This window comes from Pan troglodytes, chromosome 17 (genome assembly GCF_028858775.2).
Source record: "Pan troglodytes isolate AG18354 chromosome 17, NHGRI_mPanTro3-v2.0_pri, whole genome shotgun sequence".
NCBI lineage: Eukaryota > Metazoa > Chordata > Mammalia > Primates > Hominidae > Pan > Pan troglodytes.
Window position 1 is genome coordinate 68820988 of NC_072415.2, and position 6533 is coordinate 68827520.

Here is a 6533-nt window from a genome sequence, read left to right on the forward strand (position 1 = left end):
AAAATGCCACTTAAAAGGGAGGCTGGCTATTGGCCTACACTGCACAGAAGCTTCCTGACCAGATGCCACAGGGCCTGGGGTCACCAGCAAGCCTAGAGCTGAGACTTCCTGAGCCCATCTCCAAATAGATAATCCAAGTGGGGCTGTGAGAGGACAGTGGAGCAGTGCGGGACCTAGTCCTGGAGGACTCACCCGCTCCCCAAAGGGTATGTGATCCATGCCCCAGGCCAGTGCTGCTGGCTGAATGTGAGGAAGCTTGGACTCCATTCCTCAGGAGCCGAGGCACTTCAGCAGGAAGGCTGGGGACCTCTGGGGCCAGCACTAGGGGCAGAGCAATAGACGAGACTAGAGGGCAGAGGGCACGTGGGAGCTAAGCCTGGGAAGATGGGCGGGGAAGCTGCCACAAAGCTGGGTCCAACCCAAAGGCTTCAGGGGCAAGTCTGCCACCCCAGCCAGCATTGGGTTTCTCCAAGTCCCTCTCCTTTCGGGGCTGTGTCATTTACCAATTCCTAAAGGGGACCTCAGAGACTAGCTCACCGGCCATCTCTCTCACTGCATCCTCCCTGGTCCCCTCAACAGGAAGCCACCTAGAGACAGAGAACAGTGCTTTCTGTGTGCATTTCACCCAAAAACGCACACAGAATGGAGACTAAACCATGTGTTGGCATGAATGACTCCTGACAATGACCCCGGATTGCACCAGCCAGACTGGGCTCATCACCTTCCCTGAATGAGAAGGCCCACCTGTGACCTGGCTATTCTAGGACATCACGGGCCATCACGAGCCAATCTGGTTCCCACCCACCCCATTCCACTGGAAGATCAGGTTCATTAATTCACGAGAACAACTCAGAACTCAGAGAAGCCATAACACTCATGGTTATGGTTTATCACAGTGAAAGGCATAGACTCCAATCAGCAAGGGAAGAGCCACGTGCACAGAGGCCGGGAGAGACCAGGCACCCCCTCCATCATCCTCCCCTGGTGGAGTTGCACGGCCAGTGCTTACTCCTCCCAGCAATGATGCGTGCCGAAATACACAAAGTGCTGCCAGCTAGGGCCGCTCACCTGAGCATTGGTGTCCAAGGTTTCTACTGGGGGCTGGTCACTCAGACATGGCTGGCTGCCCAGTTGGCTGATCCTGGTTTCCAGCCCCTGCAGAGGTCAAGCTGATACCACTTGCTCCAAGGGCCCCCCATAGGTCACATTGTTAGCAGAGGCTATCTGGTGGGGCCCAAGGCCCCCAGGTAAATAAACGCACTCTTATCAGGGAGGCAATTCCAAGGGCTTAGAGGTTGCCTCCTGGGAGCTGGGGATAAGGGCCAAACCTCTCCTTGTTCAAGGTTAATCATGACTGCACCCCAGGACACTTGAGCCTCTCTCACTCTGGAGTATCGTGCCTGCTGTTGACTGCCTGGAATGCCTTCCTCACTTTGTCAGAGGCATTTGAACCAGAGTGACTCCATCTTGAATAGGGGCTGCATTCAGGAGGTTAGGCCTTCTCAGTCACAGGATGAGATAGGAGGTTGGCAGGACTGGCATCACAAGATACAGGTCACAAAGACCATGCCAATAAAACAGGATGCAGTAAAGAGGCCAGCCAAAACCCACCAAGACCAAGATGGTGATGAAAGTCACCTCTGATCATCCTCACTGCTACTTATTTGCTAATTATAATGCATTAGCATGCTAAAAGGCACTCCCACCAGCATCATGACAGTTTACAGATGCCATGCGATGTCCAGAAGTTACCCTATGTAGTCTAAAAAGGGGAGGGACCCTCAGTTCCAGGAAATCACTTTCCCAGAAAACTCATGAACAACCCACCCCTGGTTTTGCATATGATCAATAAGTAACCATGAATACTCCGTCCAGCAGCCCATGCCACTCCTCTGCCTATGGAGTAACTACTCTCATTCCTTTACTTTCTTAATAAACTCCTTTGATAAACTTTATGGACTCACCCTGAATTCTTCTGTGCACAAGATCCAAGAACACTCTCTTGGGGTCTGGATCAAGACCTCTTTCCAGTAACAACTTTGCCAGGCTCACCCCTCTTCTTTCTTCAAATTGTACCTTAAGTGACACATCCTTCAGAAAAACTTACTGCTCAGCCTCCAAATTGGATAAAATTCCCCTTTGCACATTCCCAGGGAGCCTCGGCTTGCCCCATCAGGGGCCCTATCCCTCAGCACTGCACCGCCTCTCCTTGTCCTCCTTTCCAGCATCAGGCAGACTCTGCAGGGCACGCCCAAGAGCTGGAGCTTAAGCTCTCTCCTCGGAGTCCCAGTCTCTTTCCCACTACACTCATCTCAGCAGACGACCACTCAGCTCACTCCATGGATACACAGAGGCCATAAGAACCCACGCCCCGTTCCCGTCCCCAGCCTCCATGCTCTCTCGTTCCCACCCCACCCTGCGCCCCCACCAAGCTCAGAGTTCCAGATACTTCTCCAGGGCTGAGCTTCACATGAGATCCTATCTCCTCTGTCAGCCTCTGGGTTTTTACCCATCTGTTGCCAAATTCACCCAGGATGCCAAATTCATAGAAGCACTCCCTAAGGACCTACCCCTGCTTGCTCATCCGTGGGGTTCACATTGTCCTCCCTTTCTGATATATACAGCCTCTCCCTGGACACTGGTTTCTTGACCAGAGGCTACAACATCACCCCACAAGGCATTTCTCAATCCCGGGTGCCCTCTTCAACTCTCCCTCATTCTCTCCCACACTAATCAATACCACCACCTACACCCACATCTCCATTGCTTCACATCCTGTTCATGCCTCAGTCTCCCAATCCAACCTCAATTATGAGATGAATGAAGAATGGAGAATGCTTTTTTTTTTTTTTTTTTTTTTGAGATGGAGTCTCGCTCTGTTGCGAGGCTGGAGTGCAGTGGCGTGATCTCGGCTCACTGCAACCTCCACCTTCCAGGTTCAAGCGACTCTCCTGCCTCAGCCTCCCAAGTAGCTGGGATTACAGGCGTGCGCCACCATGCCCAGCTAATTTTTGTATTTTTAGTAGAGACGGGGTTTCACCACATTGGCCAGGCTGATCTCAAACTCCTGGGTTCAGGTGATCCACCTGCCTTGGCCTCCCAAAATGCTGGGATTACAGGCATGAGCCACCATGCCCGGCTGAAGAATGCCTTTTTGTTTGTTCAGTGTATGGCGGCTACAATCTACTTTGAGATACTTCAGACCTTTTTAAAGAATGAATTCCTGGCTGGGCGCAGTGGTTCATGCCTATAATCCCAGCACTTTGGGAGGCCAAGGCGGGTGGATCACCTGATGCCAGGGGTTCGAGACCAGCCTGGCCAATGTGGTGAAACCCCATCTCTACTAAAAATACAAAAATTAGCTAGGCATGATGACAGGTGCCTGTAATCCCAGCTACTTGGGAGGCTGAAGCAGGAGAATCACTTGAACCCGGGAGGCGGAGGTTGCAGTGAGCTGAGATCACGCCATTGCACTCCAGCCTGGGTGACAGAGTGAGACTGTCTCCCAAAAAAAAAAAAAAAAAAAGAATGACTGATGAAACCTTAGTGAGGGAGGCACACATGCATCCTAACCTAAGCAGGCGGTCCAGGGAGAGGGCACTGGCTCTCGCTTCAGCCAACCTTGCGGAGCCAACCTGAGATTCCCCATCCCTGGAAATATGCTTCAAGATCTCCCAGATCATCTTTACATGGCTGTGCTGTCAATGAGCATTTTTGAACGTTCTCATTTGCTTTCAGAATTCTTCCTGGGCATTATCTGATCCCCTCAGATCTCACAGATGCCACATGCCCAAAAAACCTTGCTGCCGTTTATTTCTTCCTGAGGTGGAGTCTTCCATTCAGTGGAAACAGCCCACCGTTGCTGCCACCCCTTCTGCTGGGACACCCTGGGGACTCGATGTCAACACTGCAAATCCCTAGAATTTACTGCAGTTCTTTTTGCTATGGGGAAGAGATGGGGTGAGCGGAAGTGCAAAAAGTTGCCTTCTTGCCACCTAGTTTCTAGTCACTGCCTTCCTCTCCCAAATGATCTCTCCACTCATCCACCCTAAAGTCCCAATTCCTCAGCTTTCAGGCAGAGAGCCCACTACTACACCACTGTAAGTTGTGACTGACTAGCCCTCCCAGGAACATTGGAAAATTTTGAGGGAGAGAAAGAAAAAAGGAAGAGAAGGAATGAGACAGAAATCTCTCCTAGAAACAGCCACACATGGCCAGCGCAGTGGCTCACGCCTGTAATCCCAGTACTTTGGGAGGCCAAGATGGGCGGATCACGAGGTCAAGAGATCAAGACAATCCTGGCCAACATGGTGAAACCCCGTCTCTACTAAAATACAAAAAAATCAGCTGGGCATGGTGGCGCGTGCCTGTAGTCCCAGCTACTCTGGAGGCTGAGGCAGGGGAATCACTTGAACCTAGGAGGCGGAGGTTGCAGTGAGCCAAGATCGTGCCAGCCTGGTGACAGAGCAAGTCTCCATCACAAAAAAATAAATAAATAAAATACAAAAATAAATAGAAAAAGAAACAGCCACACATGGACCAGAAAGTTGAGCCTCTGGTGACTTGACTTCAGGTGCTGCGGCAGGCAGGTGGCCCAGGGAGTAACTGGGGAGTGAAAATGAGAATGCAGCACATGGACCAACTCCTGTTGAGCCTCTCAGCAAAAGCCAGCCCTGTCCACTAGAGCATTTTCCAACTGTTGCAAAAATTACCCTATGAACACCTCTCTCCCCAGAGCTCAAACTCGCACCTTTGATGATACTGCTTCCTGCTGCCATTGCCTATTCTGATGTCAGAGCGGCCATTCCCATGGAAAATGGAATGGAAAGCTAAATGGAGAGTGAGTAGGGGTTAAGACTTCTCTAAAATACCGCAGCTGCCAGGCAATTTCATTAAGGAGAAACAGAGACGGACAATGTCATAAACATTCTCCAGCCATCAGAAGAAACCACTTCTAGGAAAAGTAAATTTTGTGGTCGTAAACACTCACAGCAAGGGCCAGGCCACAGGCAGCGTGGCACTGGCAGAGAGCAGTGGTTGAGGTGAAAGTCACCCTGGGGCCCAGGTCTCAAACTTACCCTGGCTAGACTGAACCAGAACGTTTTTCCGTTTCTTTTCCGTAAATTAATGTTTAAAAGTTCCCCTCCCCACATAATCCCAATCCCACTTTCAAGAGATAACGCTATCTCTTCAGTGTATATTTCTTCCGGTTGTATTATGCATATAAATCTCCAGACCACATGGACACACACATATGCACACACACGAGTATTATACACATACATGTGTACAGATCTTTTATACATGTATACACACAGGTGTACACATATGTGCATAAGTGAGATCATGCTGAGCTCACCGTTTTCCAGTTCCTACTTTCACTTCACAATAGCTCTTGGCCATCTTCCACCGCAGTGTATTTAGAGTGACTCTATAAATAGAACGATTTCTGATGCACCTTTCAGATTTCAACTCTTTAAATAAATGCAACAAGGGCACATCTCGTGGTCCAAGGTCGTGACTGCTAAGGCCCAGAGAACATAACAAATTTGCTGGCTTCAGCCGTGCTGACCTGCTGGAAGATGGGTACAGGCTCCTAAGTGGATGCTGCCATTTGTGCGCCTCCCAGCCACGCACCCCACCCTCATATACACACTATCCCTCGAGGAACATTTACCTTCCTTCCCGCCCCAGGTGTTTGTGACTTGGTGGGTAGTGGGTGACGGAGATGCACCCGTGTCTTCAGAACACAGGCCACTGAAGGACAGCAGGCCCGGGGCTGGTGGGGGCCTGAGCATGCCCTCCCTCACCAGGCTGACCAGGCTTGCATGCAGTGGGGCAGAGGCAGTGGAACTATCCAGAAAACATGCCCATCCCCCCGCCCAAGCCATCACAATGGGAGCTGAGTGCAGGGTCACTAGGACAAAGAGTGAATGGAACCATCTTGAAAACAGCAGCGATGTTTCCTGTCTCCGCCGGCACAGGCCTCCGTGGAGCCCACGTTGTTTTCACAGAGTTCAAGTTGCTCAAAGAAATAAGGAGAGGCCACTTGTGAGCAGTGGTCCTCCAGGTGAAACCCAGAGGGCGTCGGGATGCCCACAGGTTCCTCAGGAAACTCATGCGGGGAGACATGGGGGTGCCAGGGACACGCCTCCACCCCACCATGGCTGCCCACAGCAGGGTCCGTGGCAAGGGGACCAGGTGGCCCATGGGTTAGTGGGAGCAGACGCCCAACCACCTCCTCCAGGCCCCACTGCCCCCTTGGGCCACCACAGAGACCTCCAACTTCTCCATCCTCTCTGTCTCTCCCTGTCTCTCCCCACTTGCTGTCTTCCTCAAGGGCCCTTTCCCTGTCAACTACCACTGGCACCCGGCTGGAAGAACAGGGCAGGTTTGCCTGTTAGTACCTGTGGCAACTCATCCCCCAGCCCCTAACTCTGAGGCGATCCCATTTTCCTCCTGTATTCCCTGAGCTTGACACAGCTGAATGTGGAAGACCCCAGGGCAACAAGAGGCTTGGGAAGGAAGGTCAC

The 6533-nt window shown here is 51.6% G+C and overlaps 1 long non-coding RNA gene across 1 annotated transcript; it reads right to left on the reverse strand.

Annotated features, from left to right (window-relative positions):
- Positions 1-5459: 5459 nt before the first annotated feature.
- On the reverse strand, positions 5460-5832 carry LOC134808621 (uncharacterized). Its single transcript, XR_010151958.1, has 2 exons — positions 5678-5832; positions 5460-5575 (listed from the first exon to the last, which is right to left on the reverse strand). It is a non-coding gene; the product is annotated as an uncharacterized LOC134808621 (long non-coding RNA).
- Between the last annotated feature and the right edge of the window lie 701 nt (positions 5833-6533).